At 35.2% G+C, this 22,877-nt stretch overlaps 1 protein-coding gene across 3 annotated transcripts in view; it reads right to left on the bottom strand.

Annotated features, from left to right (window-relative positions):
• LOC139254641 (3',5'-cyclic-AMP phosphodiesterase 4B-like) overlaps positions 1-22,877 on the bottom strand; it is a 172,078-nt gene that overhangs the window by 120,301 nt on the left and 28,900 nt on the right. The window lies entirely within an intron of this gene.

The raw sequence follows: 22,877 nt of genomic DNA, 5'->3' as shown, positions 1-22,877 counted from the left end.
TACACACACTCAAATACACACACACAAATACAGACACTCAAATAAAGACACTCAAATACACACACACAAATACGCACACTCAAATACACACACACTCAAATACAGACACACAAATACACACACTCAAATACATACACTCAAATACACACACTCAAATACACACACACAAATACACACACACAAATACACACACTCAAATACACACACTCACTCAATTATACACTCAAATACATACACTCAAATAAACACACTCAAATACACACACACACTCAAATACAGACACACAAATACACACACTCTAATACACACACTCAAATACACACACTCAAATACACACACTCAAACACACACACTCAAATACAGACACACAAATACACACACTGAAATACAGACACACAAATACACACTCTCAAATACACACACACAAACACAGACACACAAATACACATACTCAAATACAGACACACAGATACACACTCAAATACACACACACAAATACACACACTCAAATACAGACACACAAATACACACACTCAAATACACACACTCAAATACACACACACAAATACACACTCAAATACACACCCTCAAATACATACACTCAAATACACACACTCAAATACACACACACAAATACACACACTCACTCAATTATACACTCAAATACATACACTCAAATACACACACTCAAATACACACACAAACTCAAATACAGACACACAAATACACACTCAAATATACACACTCAAATACATACACTCAAATACACACACTCAAATACACACCCTCAAATACACACCCTCAAATACACACACACAAATACACACACTCAAATACACACACTCACTCAATTACAGACTCAAATACATACACTCAAATACACACACTCAAATACACACACACAAATACACACACACAAATACACACACTCACTCAATTACACACTCAAATACATACACTCAAATACACACACTCAAATACACACACACAAATACACACACTCAAATACACACACACTCAAATACGGACACACAAATACACACACTCAAATACACACACTCACTCAATTACACACTCAAATACATACACTCAAATACACATACTCAAATACACACAATCAAATACACACTCACTCAATTACACACTCAAATACATACACTCAAATACACACACTCAAATACACACACTCAAATATACACACTCACTCAATTACACACTCAAATACATACACTCAAATACACACTCAAATACACACACAAATACACACACTCAAATACACACACTCACTCAAATACAGACACACAAATACACACACTCAAATACACACACACAAATACACATACTCAAATACAGGCACACAAATACACACACTCAAATACACACACTCAAATACACACACTCAAATACACACACACACAAATACAGACACTCAAATACACACACACAAATACACACACTCAAATACACACACACTCAAATACAGATACACAAATACACACACTCAAATACAGACACACAAATACACACTCTCAAATACACACACACAAACACAGACACACAAATACACATACTCAAATACAGACACACAGATACACACTCAAATACACACACACAAATACACACACTCAAATACAGACACACAAATACACACACTCAAATACACACACTCAAATACACACACACAAATACAGACACTCAAATACACACCCTCAAATACATACACTCAAATACACACACTCAAATACAGACACACAAATACACACACTCAAATACACACACTCAAATACACACACACAAATACAGACACACAAATACACATACTCAAATACAGACACACAAATACACACTCAAATACACACACACAAATACACACACTCAAATACAGACACATAAATACACACACTCAAATACACACACACAAATACAGACTCTCAAATACACACCCTCAAATACATACACTCACATACACACACTCAAACACACACACAAATACACACACTCAAATACACACACTCACTCAATTATACACTCAAATACATACACTCAAATACACACACTCAAATACACACACTCACTCAATTACAGACTCAAATACATACACTCAAATACACACACTCAAATACACACACACAAATACACACACTCACTCAATTATACACTCAAATACATACACTCAAATACACACACTCAAATACACACACACAAATACACACACTCAAATACACACACACTCAAATACGGACACACAAATACACACACTCAAATACACACACTCACTCAATTACACACTCAAATACATACACTCAAATACACACACTCAAATACAGACACACAAATACACACACTCAAATACACACACTGAAATACACACACACAAATACAGACACTCAAATACACACCCTCAAATACATACACTCAAATACACACACTCAAATACACACACACAAATACACACACTCACTCAATTATACACTCAAATACATACACTCAAATACACACACTCAAATACACACACACACTCAAATACAGACACACAAATACACACTCAAATATACACACTCAAATACATACACTCAAATACACACAGTCAAATACACACCCTCAAATACACACCCTCAAATACACACACACAAATACACACACTCACTCAATTACACACTCAAATACATACACTCAAATACACACACTCAAATACACACACACAAATACACACACTCAAATACACACACTCACTCAATTATACACTCAAATACATACACTCAAATACACACACTCAAATACACACACACACTCAAATACAGACACACAAATACACACACTCTAATACACACACTCAAATACACACACTCAAATACAATCACACAAACACACACACACAAATACACACACTCAAATACACACACTCAAATACAGACACACAAATACACACACTGAAATACAGACACACAAATACACACTCTCAAATACACACACACAAACACCGACACACAAATACACATACTCAAATACAGACACACAAATACACACACTCAAATACACATACACACTCAAATACAGACACACAAATACACACACTCAAATACACACACTCACTCAATTACACACTCAAATACATACACTCAAATACACACACTCAAATACACACTCAAATACATACACTCAAATACACACACTCAAATACACACACTCACTCAATTACACACTCAAATACATACACTCAAATACACACACAAATACACACACTCAAATACACACACTCACTCAAATACAGACACACAAATACACACACTCAAATACACACACACAAATACACATACTCAAATACAGGCACACAAATACACACACTCAAATACACACACACACAAATACACACACTCAAATACACACACACAAATACAGACACTCAAATACAGACACTCAAATACACACACACAAATACACACACTCAAATACACACACACTCAAATACAGACACACAACTACACACACTCAAATACATACACTCAAATACACACACTCAAATACACACACACAAATACACACACTCACTCAATTATACACTCAAATACATACACTCAAATACACACACTCAAATACACACACACACTCAAATACAGACACACAAATACACACACTCTAATACACACACTCAAATACACACACTCAAATACAATCACACAAACACACACACTCAAATACAGACACACAAATACACACACTGAAATACAGACACACAAATACACACTCTCAAATACACACACACAAACACAGACACACAAATACACATACTCAAATACAGACACACAGATACACACTCAAATACACACACAAATACACACACTCAAATACAGACACACAAATACACACACTCAAATACACACACTCAAATACACACACACAAATACAGACACTCAAATACACACCCTCAAATACATACACTCAAATACACACACTCAAATACACACACACAAATACACACACACAAATACACACACTCACTCAATTATACACTCAAATACATACACTCAAATACACACACTCAAATACACACACACACTCAAATACAGACACACAAATACACACTCAAATATACACACTCAAATACATACACTCAAATACACACACTCAAATACACACCCTCAAATACACACCCTCAAATACACACACACAAATACACACACTCAAATACACACACTCACTCAATTACAGACTCAAATACATACACTCAAATACAGACACTCAAATACACACACACAAATACACACACACAAATACACACACTCACTCAATTATACACTCAAATACATACACTCAAATACACACACTCAAATACACACACTCAAATACACACACACTCAAATACGGACACACAAATACACACACTCAACTACACACACTCACTCAATTACACACTCAAATACATACACTCAAATACACACACTCAAATACACACACTGAAATACACACTCACTCAATTACACACTCAAATACATACACTCAAATACACACACTCAAATACACACACTCACTCAATTACACACTCAAATACATACACTCAAATACACACACAAATACACACACTCAAATACACACACTCACTCAAATACAGACACACAAATACACACACTCAAATACACACACACAAATACACATACTCAAATACAGGCACACAAATACACACACTCAAATACACACACACACAAATACACACACTCAAATACACACACACAAATACAGACACTCAAATACAGACACTCAAATACACACACACAAATACGCACACTCAAATACACACACACTCAAATACAGACACACAAATACACACACTCAAATACATACACTCAAATACACACACTCAAATACACACACACAAATACACACACACAAATACACACACTCAAATACACACACTCACTCAATTATACACTCAAATACATACACTCAAATACACACACTCAAATACACACACACACTCAAATACAGACACACAAATACACACACTCTAATACACACACTCAAATACACACACTCAAATACAATCACACAAACACACACACTCAAATACAGACACACAAATACACACACTGAAATACAGACACACAAATACACACTCTCAAATACACACACACAAACACAGACACACAAATACACATACTCAAATACAGACACACAGATACACACTCAAATACACACACACAAATACACACACTCAAATACAGACACACAAATACACACACTCAAATACACACACTCAAATACACACACACAAATACAGACACTCAAATACACACCCTCAAATACATACACTCAAATACACACACTCAAATACACACACACAAATACACACACTCACTCAATTATACACTCAAATACATACACTCAAATACACACACTCAAATACACACACAAACTCAAATACAGACACACAAATACACACTCAAATATACACACTCAAATACATACACTCAAATACACACACTCAAATACACACCCTCAAATACACACCCTCAAATACACACACACAAATACACACACTCAAATACACACACTCACTCAATTACAGACTCAAATACATACACTCAAATCCACACACACAAATACACACACACAAATACACACACTCACTCAATTATACACTCAAATACACACACTCAAATACACACACTCAAATACACACACTCAAATACACACACACTCAAATACGGACACACAAATACACACACTCAAATACACACACTCACTCAATTACACACTCAAATACATACACTCAAATACACACACTCAAATACACACAATCAAATATACACACTCACTCAATTACACACTCAAATACATACACTCAAATACACACTCAAATACACACACAAATACACACACTCAAATACACACACTCACTCAAATACAGACACACAAATACACACACTCAAATACACACACACAAATACACATACTAAAATACAGGCACACAAATACACACACTCAAATACACACACTCAAATACACACACTCAAATACACACACTCAAATACACACACACACAAATACAGACACTCAAATACACACACACACAAACACAGACACACAAATACACATACTCAAATACAGACACACAGATACACACTCAAATACACACAACACAAATACACACACTCAAATACAGACACACAAATACACACACTCAAATACACACACTCAAATACACACACACAAATACAGACACTCAAATACACACCCTCAAATACATACACTCAAATACACACACTCAAATACAGACACACAAATACACACACTCAAATACACACACTCAAATACACACACACAAATACAGACACACAAATACACACACTCAAATACACACACACAAATACACACACTCAAATACAGACACATAAATACACACACTCAAATACACACACACAAATACAGACACTCAAATACACACCCTCAAATACATACACTCACATACACACACTCAAACACACACACAAATACACACACTCAAATACACACACTCACTCAATTATACACTCAAATACATACACTCAAATACACACACTCAAATACACACACTCACTCAATTACAGACTCAAATACATACACTCAAATACACACACTCAAATACACACACACAAATACACACACACAAATACACACACTCACTCAATTATACACTCAAATACATACACTCAAATACACACACTCAAATACACACACACAAATACACACACTCAAATACACACACACTCAAATACGGACACACAAATACACACACTCAAATACACACACTCACTCAATTACACACTCAAATACATACACTCAAATACACACACTCAAATACACACAATCAAATACACACTCACTCAATTACACACTCAAATACATACACTCAAATACACACACTCAAATACACACACTCAAATATACACACTCACTCAATTACACACTCAAATACATACACTCAAATACACACTCAAATACACACACAAATACACACACTAAAATACACACACTCACTCAAATACAGACACACAAATACACACACTCAAATACACACACACAAATACACATACTCAAATACAGGCACACAAATACACACACTCAAATACACACACACTCATATACAGACACACAAATACACACACTCAAATACATACACTCAAATACACACACTCAAATACACACACACAAATACACACACTCAAATACACACACTCACTCAATTATACATTCAAATACATACACTCAAATACACACACTCAAATACACACACACACTCAAATACAGACACACAAATACACACACTCTAATACACACACTCGAATACACACACTCAAATACAATCACACAAACACACACACACAAATACACACACTCAAATACACACACACTCAAATACAGACACACAAATACACACACTGAAATACAGACACACAAATACACACTCTCAAATACACACACACAAACACAGACACACAAATACACATACTCAAATACAGACACACAAATACACACTCAAATACACACACACAAATACACACACTCAAATACAGACACACAAATACACACACTCAAATACACACACTGAAATACACACACACAAATACAGACACTCAAATACACACCCTCAAATACATACACTCAAATACACACACTCAAATACACACACACAAATACACACACTCACTCAATTATACACTCAAATACATACACTCAAATACACACACTCAAATACACACACACACTCAAATACAGACACACAAATACACACTCAAATATACACACTCAAATACATACACTCAAATACACACAGTCAAATACACACCCTCAAATACACACCCTCAAATACACACACACAAATACACACACTCACTCAATTACACACTCAAATACATACACTCAAATACACACACTCAAATACACACACACAAATACACACACTCAAATACACACACTCACTCAATTATACACTCAAATACATACACTCAAATACACACACTCAAATACACACACACACTCAAATACAGACACACAAATACACACACTCTAATACACACACTCAAATACACACACTCAAATACAATCACACAAACACACACACACAAATACACACACTCAAATACACACACTCAAATACAGACACACAAATACACACACTGAAATACAGACACACAAATACACACTCTCAAATACACACACACAAACACCGACACACAAATACACATACTCAAATACAGACACACAAATACACACACTCAAATACACATACACACTCAAATACAGACACACAAATACACACACTCAAATACACACACTCACTCAATTACACACTCAAATACATACACTCAAATACACACACTCAAATACACACTCAAATACATACACTCAAATACACACACTCAAATACACACACTCACTCAATTACACACTCAAATACATACACTCAAATACACACACAAATAAACACACTCAAATACACACACTCACTCAAATACAGACACACAAATACACACACTGAAATACACACACACAAATACACATACTCAAATACAGGCACACAAATACACACACTCAAATACACACACACACAAATACACACACTCAAATACACACACACAAATACATACACTCAAATACAGACACTCAAATACACACACACAAATACACACACTCAAATACACACACACTCAAATACAGACACACAAATACACACACTCAAATACATACACTCAAATACACACACTCACTCAATTATACACTCAAATACATACACTCAAATACACACACTCAAATACACACACACAAATACACACACTCTAATACACACACTCAAATACACACACTCAAATACAATCACACAAACACACACACTCAAATACAGACACACAAATACACACACTGAAATACAGACACACAAATACACACTCTCAAATACACACACACAAACACAGACACACAAATACACATACTCAAATACAGACACACAGATACACACTCAAATACACACACACAAATACACACACTCAAATACATACACTCAAATACACACACTCAAATACACACACACAAATACACACACTCAAATACACACACTCACTCAATTATACACTCAAATACATACACTCAAATACACACACTCAAATACACACACACTCAAATACAGACACACAAATACACACACTCTAATACACACACTCGAATACACACACTCAAATACAATCACACAAACACACACACACAAATACACACACTCAAATACACACACACTCAAATACAGACACACAAATACACACACTCAAATATACACACTCACTCAAATACAGACACACAAATACACACACTCAAATACACACACACAAATACACACACTCACTCAATTATACACTCAAATACATACACTCAAATACACACACTCAAATACACACACACAAATACACACACTCTAATACACACACTCAAATACACACACTCAAATACAATCACACAAACACACACACTCAAATACAGACACACAAATACACACACTGAAATACAGACACACAAATACACACTCTCAAATACACACACACAAACACAGACACACAAATACACATACTCAAATACAGACACACAGATACACACTCAAATACACACACACAAATACACACACTCAAATACATACACTCAAATACACACACTCAAATACACACACACAAATACACACACTCAAATACACACACTCACTCAATTATACACTCAAATACATACACTCAAATACACACACTCAAATACACACACACTCAAATACAGACACACAAATACACACACTCTAATACACACACTCGAATACACACACTCAAATACAATCACACAAACACACACACACAAATACACACACTCAAATACACACACACTCAAATACAGACACACAAATACACACACTGAAATACAGACACACAAATACACACTCTCAAATACACACACAAACACAGACACACAAATACACATACTCAAATACAGACACACAAATACACACTCAAATACACACACACAAATACACACACTCAAATACAGACACACAAATACACACACTCAAATACACACACTGAAATACACACACACAAATACAGACACTCAAATACACACCCTCAAATACATACACTCAAATACACACACTCAAATACACACACACTCAAATACGGACACACAAATACACACACTCAAATACACACACTCACTCAATTACACACTCAAATACATACACTCAAATACACACACTCAAATACACACAATCAAATATACACACTCACTCAATTACACACTCAAATACATACACTCAAATACACACTCAAATACACACACAAATACACACACTCAAATACACACACTCACTCAAATACAGACACACAAATACACACACTCAAATACACACACACAAATACACATACTAAAATACAGGCACACAAATACACACACTCAAATACACACACTCAAATACACACACTCAAATACACACACTCAAATACACACACACACAAATACAGACACTCAAATACACACACACACAAACACAGACACACAAATACACATACTCAAATACAGACACACAGATACACACTCAAATACACACAACACAAATACACACACTCAAATACAGACACACAAATACACACACTCAAATACACACACTCAAATACACACACACAAATACAGACACTCAAATACACACCCTCAAATACATACACTCAAATACACACACTCAAATACAGACACACAAATACACACACTCAAATACACACACTCAAATACACACACACAAATACAGACACACAAATACACACACTCAAATACACACACACAAATACACACACTCAAATACAGACACATAAATACACACACTCAAATACACACACACAAATACAGACACTCAAATACACACCCTCAAATACATACACTCACATACACACACTCAAACACACACACAAATACACACACTCAAATACACACACTCACTCAATTATACACTCAAATACATACACTCAAATACACACACTCAAATACACACACTCACTCAATTACAGACTCAAATACATACACTCAAATACACACACTCAAATACACACACACAAATACACACACACAAATACACACACTCACTCAATTATACACTCAAATACATACACTCAAATACACACACTCAAATACACACACACAAATACACACACTCAAATACACACACACTCAAATACGGACACACAAATACACACACTCAAATACACACACTCACTCAATTACACACTCAAATACATACACTCAAATACACACACTCAAATACACACAATCAAATACACACTCACTCAATTACACACTCAAATACATACACTCAAATACACACACTCAAATACACACACTCAAATATACACACTCACTCAATTACACACTCAAATACATACACTCAAATACACACTCAAATACACACACAAATACACACACTAAAATACACACACTCACTCAAATACAGACACACAAATACACACACTCAAATACACACACACAAATACACATACTCAAATACAGGCACACAAATACACACACTCAAATACACACACACTCAAATACAGACACACAAATACACACACTCAAATACATACACTCAAATACACACACTCAAATACACACACACAAATACACACACTCAAATACACACACTCACTCAATTATACACTCAAATACATACACTCAAATACACACACTCAAATACACACACACTCAAATACAGACACACAAATACACACACTCTAATACACACACTCGAATACACACACTCAAATACAATCACACAAACACACACACACAAATACACACACTCAAATACACACACACTCAAATACAGACACACAAATACACACACTGAAATACAGACACACAAATACACACTCTCAAATACACACACAAACACAGACACACAAATACACATACTCAAATACAGACACACAAATACACACTCAAATACACACACACAAATACACACACTCAAATACAGACACACAAATACACACACTCAAATACACACACTGAAATACACACACACAAATACAGACACTCAAATACACACCCTCAAATACATACACTCAAATACACACACTCAAATACACACACACAAATACACACACTCACTCAATTATACACTCAAATACATACACTCAAATACACACACTCAAATACACACACACACTCAAATACAGACACACAAATACACACTCAAATATACACACTCAAATACATACACTCAAATACACACAGTCAAATACACACCCTCAAATACACACCCTCAAATACACACACACAAATACACACACTCACTCAATTACACACTCAAATACATACACTCAAATACACACACTCAAATACACACACACAAATACACACACTCAAATACACACACTCACTCAATTATACACTCAAATACATACACTCAAATACACACACTCAAATACACACACACACTCAAATACAGACACACAAATACACACACTCAAATACACACACTCAAATACACACACTCAAATACAATCACACAAACACACACACACAAATACACACACTCAAATACACACACTCAAATACAGACACACAAATACACACACTGAAATACAGACACACAAATACACACTCTCAAATACACACACACAAACACCGACACACAAATACACATACTCAAATACAGACACACAAATACACACACTCAAATACACATACACACTCAAATACAGACACACAAATACACACACTCAAATACACACACTCACTCAATTACACACTCAAATACATACACTCAAATACACACACTCAAATACACACTCAAATACATACACTCAAATACACACACTCAAATACACACACTCACTCAATTACACACTCAAATACATACACTCAAATACACACACAAATAAACACACTCAAATACACACACTCACTCAAATACAGACACACAAATACACACACTGAAATACACACACACAAATACACATACTCAAATACAGGCACACAAATACACACACTCAAATACACACACACACAAATACACACACTCAAATACACACACACAAATACATACACTCAAATACAGACACTCAAATACACACACACAAATACACACACTCAAATACACACACACTCAAATACAGACACACAAATACACACACTCAAATACATACACTCAAATACACACACTCACTCAATTATACACTCAAATACATACACTCAAATACACACACTCAAATACACACACACAAATACACACACTCTAATACACACACTCAAATACACACACTCAAATACAATCACACAAACACACACACTCAAATACAGACACACAAATACACACACTGAAATACAGACACACAAATACACACTCTCAAATACACACACACAAACACAGACACACAAATACACATACTCAAATACAGACACACAGATACACACTCAAATACACACACACAAATACACACACTCAAATAGACACACAAATACACACACTCAAATACACACACTCAAATACACACACACAAATACAGACACTCAAATACACACCCTCAAATACATACACTCAAATACACACACTCAAATACACACACACAAATACACACACACAAATACACACACTCACTCAATTATACACTCAAATACATACACTCAAATACACACACTCAAATACACACACACTCACTCAATTACAGACTCAAATACATACACTCAAATACAGACACTCAAATACACACACACAAATACACACACACAAATACACACACTCACTCAATTATACACTCAAATACATACACTCAAATACACACACTCAAATACACACACACAAATACACACACTCAAATACACACACACTCAAATACGGACACACAAATACACACACTCAAATACACACACTCACTCAAATACATACACTCAAATACACACACTCAAATACACACACTCAAATACACACACTCAAATACACACATTCAAATACACACTCACTCAATTACACACTCAAATACATACACTCAAATACATACACTCAAATACACACACTCAAATACACACACTCACTCAATTACACACTCAAATACATACACTCAAATACACACTCAAATACACACACACAAATACACACACTCAAATACACACACTCACTCAAATACAGACACACAAATACACACACTCAAATACACACACACAAATACACATACTCAAATACAGGCACACAAATACACACACTCAAATACAGACACACAAATACACACACTGAAATAGACACACAAATACACACTCTCAAATACACACACACAAACACAGACACACAAATACACATACTCAAATACAGACACACAGATACACACTCAAATACACACACACAAATACACACACTCAAATACAGACACACAAATACACACACTCAAATACACACACTCAAATACACACACACAAATACAGACACTCAAATACACACACACTCAAATACAGACACACAAATACACACCCTCAAATACATACACTCAAATACACACACTCAAATACACACACACAAATACACACACTCACTCAATTATACACTCAAATACATACACTCAAATACACACACTCAAATACACACACACACTCAAATACAGACACACAAATACACACTCAAATATACACACTCAAATACATACACTCAAATACACACACTCAAATACACACCCTCAAATACACACCCTCAAATACACACACACAAATACACACACTCAAATACACACACTCACTCAATTACAGACTCAAATACATACACTCAAATACAGACACTCAAATACACACACACAAATACACACACACAAATACACACACTCACTCAATTATACACTCAAATACATACACTCAAATACACACACTCAAATACACACACACAAATACACACACTCAAATACACACACACTCAAATACGGACACACAAATACACACACTCAAATACACACACTCACTCAATTACACACTCAAATACATACACTCAAATACACACACTCAAATACACACACTCAAATACACACTCACTCAATTACACACTCAAATACATACACTCAAATACACACACTCAAATACACACACTCACTCAATTACACACTCAAATACACACACTCAAATACACACACACAAATACACATACTCAAATACAGGCACACAAATACACACACTCAAATACACACACACACAAATACACACACTCAAATACACACACACAAATACAGACACTCAAATACAGACACTCAAATACACACACACAAATACGCACACTCAAATACACACACACTCAAATACAGACACACAAATACACACACTCAAATACATACACTCAAATACACACACTCAAATACACACACACAAATACACACACTCAAATACACACACTCACTCAATTATACACTCAAATACATACACTCAAATACACACACTCAAATACACACACACACTCAAATACAGACACACAAATACACACACTCTAATACACACACTCAAATACACACACTCAAATACAATCACACAAACACACACACTCAAATACAGACACACAAATACACACACTGAAATACAGACACACAAATAAACACTATCAAATACACACACACAAACACAGACACACAAATACACATACTCAAATACAGACACACAGATACACACTCAAATACACACACACAAATACACACACTCAAATACAGACACACAAATACACACACTCAAATACACACACTCAAATACACACACTCAAATACACACACACAAATACAGACACTCAAATACACACCCTCAAATACATACACTCAAATACACACACTCAAATACACACACACAAATACACACACTCACTCAATTATACACTCAAATACATACACTCAAATACACACACTCAAATACACACACACAAATACACACACACAAATACACACACTCACTCAATTATACACTCAAATACATACACTCAAATACACACACTCAAATACACACACACAAATACACACACTCAAATACACACACACTCAAATACGGACACACAAATACACACACTCAAATACACACACTCACTCAATTACACACTCAAATACATACACTCAAATACACACACTCAAATACACACAATCAAATACACACTCACTCAATTACACACTCAAATACATACACTCAAATACACACACTCAAATACACACACTCAAATATACACACTCACTCAATTACACACTCAAATACATACACTCAAATACACACTCAAATACACACACAAATACACACACTCAAATACACACACTCACTCAAATACAGACACACAAATACACACACTCAAATACACACACACAAATACACATACTCAAATACAGGCACACAAATACACACACTCAAATACACACACTCAAATACACACACACACAAATACAGACACTCAAATACACACACACAAATACACACACTCAAATACACACACACTCAAATACAGACACACAAATACACACACTCAAATACAGACACACAAATACACACTCTCAAATACACACACACAAACACAGACACACAAATACACATACTCAAATACAGACACACAGATACACACTCAAATACACACACACAAATACACACACTCAAATACAGACACACAAATACACACACTCAAATACACACACTCAAATACACACACACAAATACAGACACTCAAATACACACCCTCAAATACATACATTCAAATACACACACTCAAATACAGACACACAAATACACACACTCAAATACACACACTCAAATACACACACACAAATACAGACACACAAATACACATACTCAAATACAGACACACAAATACACACTCAAATACACACACACAAATACACACACTCAAATACAGACACATAAATACACACTCAAATACACACACACAAATACAGACACTCAAATACACACCCTCAAATACATACACTCACATACACACACTCAAACACACACACAAATACACACACTCAAATACACACACTCACTCAATTATACACTCAAATACATACACTCAAATACACACACTCAAATACACACACTCACTCAATTACAGACTCAAATACATACACTCAAATACAGACACTCAAATACACACACACAAATACACACACACAAATACACACACTCACTCAATTATACACTCAAATACATACACTCAAATACACACACTCAAATACACACACACAAATACACACACTCAAATACACACACACTCAAATACGGACACACAAATACACACACTCAAATACACACACTCACTCAATTACACACTCAAATACATACACTCAAATACACACACTCAAATACACACAATCAAATACACACTCACTCAATTACACACTCAAATACATACACTCAAATACACACACTCAAATACACACACTCAAATATACACACTCACTCAATTACACACTCAAATACATACACTCAAATACACACTCAAATACACACACAAATACACACACTCAAATACACACACTCACTCAAATACAGACACACAAATACACACACTCAAATACACACACACAAATACACATACTCAAATACAGGCACACAAATACACACACTCAAATACACACACTCAAATACACACACTCAAATACACACACACACAAATACAGACACTCAAATACACACACACAAATACACACACTCAAATACACACTCAAATACACACACACAAATACACACACTCAAATACAGACACATAAATACACACACTCAAATACACACACACAAATACAGACACTCAAATACACACCCTCAAATACATACACTCACATACACACACTCAAACACACACACAAATACACACACTCAAATACACACACTCACTCAATTATACACTCAAATACATACACTCAAATACACACACTCAAATACACACACACACTCAAATACAGACACACAAATACACACACTCAAATACAGGCACACAAATACACACACTCAAATACACACACACTCAAATACAGACACACAAATACACATACTCAAATACAGGCACACAAATACACACACTCAAATACACACACACACAAATACACACACTCAAATACACACACACAAATACATACACTCAAATACAGACACTCAAATACACACACACAAATACACACACTCAAATACACACACACTCAAATACAGACACACAAATACACACACTCAAATACATACACTCAAATACACACACTCACTCAATTATACACTCAAATACATACACTCAAATACACACACTCAAATACACACACACAAATACACACACTCTAATACACACACTCAAATACACACACTCAAATACAATCACACAAACACACACACTCAAATACAGACACACAAATACACACACTGAAATACAGACACACAAATACACACTCTCAAATACACACACACAAACACAGACACACAAATACACATACTCAAATACAGACACACAGATACACACTCAAATACACACACACAAATACACACACTCAAATACAGACACACAAATACACACACTCAAATACACACACTCAAATACACACACACAAATACAGACACTCAAATACACACCCTCAAATACATACACTCAAATACACACACTCAAATACACACACACAAATACACACACACAAATACACACACTCACTCAATTATACACTCAAATACATACACTCAAATACACACACTCAAATACACACACACACACTCAAATACAGACACACAAATACACACTCAAATATACACACTCAAATACATACACTCAAATACACACACTCAAATACACACCCTCAAATACACACACACAAATACACACACTCAAATACACACACTCACTCAATTACAGACTCAAATACATACACTCAAATACAGACACTCAAATACACACACACAAATACACACACACAAATACACACACTCACTCAATTATACACTCAAATACATACACTCAAATACACACACTCAAATACACACACACAAATACACACACTCAAATACACACACACTCAAATACGGACACACAAATACACACACTCAAATACACACACTCACTCAAATACATACACTCAAATACACACACTCAAATACACACACTCAAATACACACACTCAAATACACACTCACTCAATTACACACTCAAATACATACACTCAAATACACACACTCAAATACACACACTCAAATACACGCTCACTCAATTACACACTCAAATACATACACTCAAATACACACACTCAAATACACACACTCACTCAATTACACACTCAAATACATACACTCAAATACACACTCAAATACACACACACAAATACACACACTCAAATACACACACTCACTCAAATACAGACACACAAATACACACACTCAAATACACACACACAAATACACATACTCAAATACAGGCACACAAATACACACACTCAAATACAGACACACAAATACACACACTGAAATACAGACACACAAATACATACTCTCAAATACACACACACAAACACAGACACACAAATACACATACTCAAATACAGACACACAGATACACACTCAAATACACACACACAAATACACACACTCAAATACAGACACACAAATACACACACTCAAATACACACACTCAAATACACACACACAAATACAGACACTCAAATACACACACACTCAAATACAGACACACAAATACACACCCTCAAATACATACACTCAAATACACACACTCAAATACACACACACAAATACACACACTCACTCAATTATACACTCAAATACATACACTCAAATACACACACTGAAATACACACACACACTCAAATACAGACACACAAATACACACTCAAATATACACACTCAAATACATACACTCAAATACACACCCTCAAATACACACCCTCAAATACACACACACAAATACACACACTCAAATACACACACTCACTCAATTACAGACTCAAATACATACACTCAAATACAGACACTCAAATACACACACACAAATACACACACACAAATACACACACTCACTCAATTATACACTCAAATACATACACTCAAATACACACACTCAAATACACACACACAAATACACACACTCAAATACACACACACTCAAATACGGACACACAAATACACACACTCAAATACACACACTCACTCAATTACACACTCAAATACATACACTCAAATACACACACTCAAATACACACACTCAAATACACACTCACTCAATTACACACTCAAATACATACACTCAAATACACACACTCAAATACACACACTCACTCAATTACACACTCAAATACATACACTCAAATACACACACAAATACACACACTCAAATACACACACTCACTCAAATACAGACACACAAATACACACACTCAAATACACACACACAAATACACATACTCAAATACAGGCACACAAATACACACACTCAAATACAGACACACAAATACACACACTCAAATACATACACTCAAATACACACACTCAAATACACACACACAAATACACACACTCAAATACACACACTCACTCAATTATACACTCAAATACATACACTCAAATACACACACTCAAATACACACACACACTCAAATACAGACACACAAATACACACACTCTAATACACACACTCAAATACACACACTCAAATACAATCACACAAACACACACACTCAAATACAGACACACAAATACACACACTGAAATACAGACACACAAATACACACTATCAAATACACACACACAAACACAGACACACAAATACACATACTCAAATACAGACACACAGATACACACTCAAATACACACACACAAATACACACACTCAAATACAGACACACAAATACACACACTCAAATACACACACTCAAATACACACACTCAAATACACACACACAAATACAGACACTCAAATACACACCCTCAAATACATACACTCAAATACACACACTCAAATACACACACACAAATACACACACTCACTCAATTATACACTCAAATACATACACTCAAATACACACACTCAAATACACACACACAAATACACACACACAAATACACACACTCACTCAATTATACACTCAAATACATACACTCAAATACACACACTCAAATACACACACACAAATACACACACTCAAATACACACACACTCAAATACGGACACACAAATACACACACTCAAATACACACACTCACTCAATTACACACTCAAATACATACACTCAAATACACACACTCAAATACACACAATCAAATACACACTCACTCAATTACACACTCAAATACATACACTCAAATACACACACTCAAATACACACACTCAAATATACACACTCACTCAATTACACACTCAAATACATACACTCAAATACACACTCAAATACACACACAAATACACACACTCAAATACACACACTCACTCAAATACAGACACACAAATACACACACTCAAATACACACACACAAATACACATACTCAAATACAGGCACACAAATACACACACTCAAATACACACACTCAAATACACACACACACAAATACAGACACTCAAATACACACACACAAATACACACACTCAAATACACACACACTCAAATACAGACACACAAATACACACACTCAAATACAGACACACAAATACACACTCTCAAATACACACACACAAACACAGACACACAAATACACATACTCAAATACAGACACACAGATACACACTCAAATACACACACACAAATACATACACTCAAATACAGACACACAAATACACACACTCAAATACACACACTCAAATACACACACACAAATACAGACACTCAAATACACACCCTCAAATACATACATTCAAATACACACACTCAAATACAGACACACAAATACACACACTCAAATACACACACTCAAATACACACACACAAATACAGACACACAAATACACATACTCAAATACAGACACACAAATACACACTCAAATACACACACACAAATACACACACTCAAATACAGACACATAAATACACACTCAAATACACACACACAAATACAGACACTCAAATACACACCCTCAAATACATACACTCAAATACACACACTCACTCAATTATACACTCAAATACATACACTCAAATACACACACTCAAATACACACACTCACTCAATTACAGACTCAAATACATACACTCAAATACAGACACTCAAATACACACACACAAATACACACACACAAATACACACACTCACTCAATTATACACTCAAATACATACACTCAAATACACACACTCAAATACACACACACAAATACACACACTCAAATACACACACACTCAAATACGGACACACAAATACACACACTCAAATACACACACTCACTCAATTACACACTCAAATACATACACTCAAATACACACACTCAAATACACACAATCAAATACACACTCACTCAATTACACACTCAAATACATACACTCAAATACACACACTCAAATACACACACTCAAATATACACACTCACTCAATTACACACTCAAATACATACACTCAAATACACACTCAAATACACACACAAATACACACACTCAAATACACACACTCACTCAAATACAGACACACAAATACACACACTCAAATACACACACACAAATACACATACTCAAATACAGGCACACAAATACACACACTCAAATACACACACTCAAATACACACACACACACAAATACAGACACTCAAATACACACACACAAATACACACACTCAAATACACACTCAAATACACACATACAAATACACACACTCAAATACAGACACATAAATACACACACTCAAATACACACACACAAATACAGACACTCAAATAC

Source organism: Pristiophorus japonicus, unplaced genomic scaffold (assembly GCF_044704955.1).
Source record: "Pristiophorus japonicus isolate sPriJap1 unplaced genomic scaffold, sPriJap1.hap1 HAP1_SCAFFOLD_563, whole genome shotgun sequence".
Classification (NCBI taxonomy): Eukaryota; Metazoa; Chordata; class Chondrichthyes; family Pristiophoridae; genus Pristiophorus; species Pristiophorus japonicus.
This window is presented reverse-complemented; position numbering and strand designations above follow the sequence as displayed.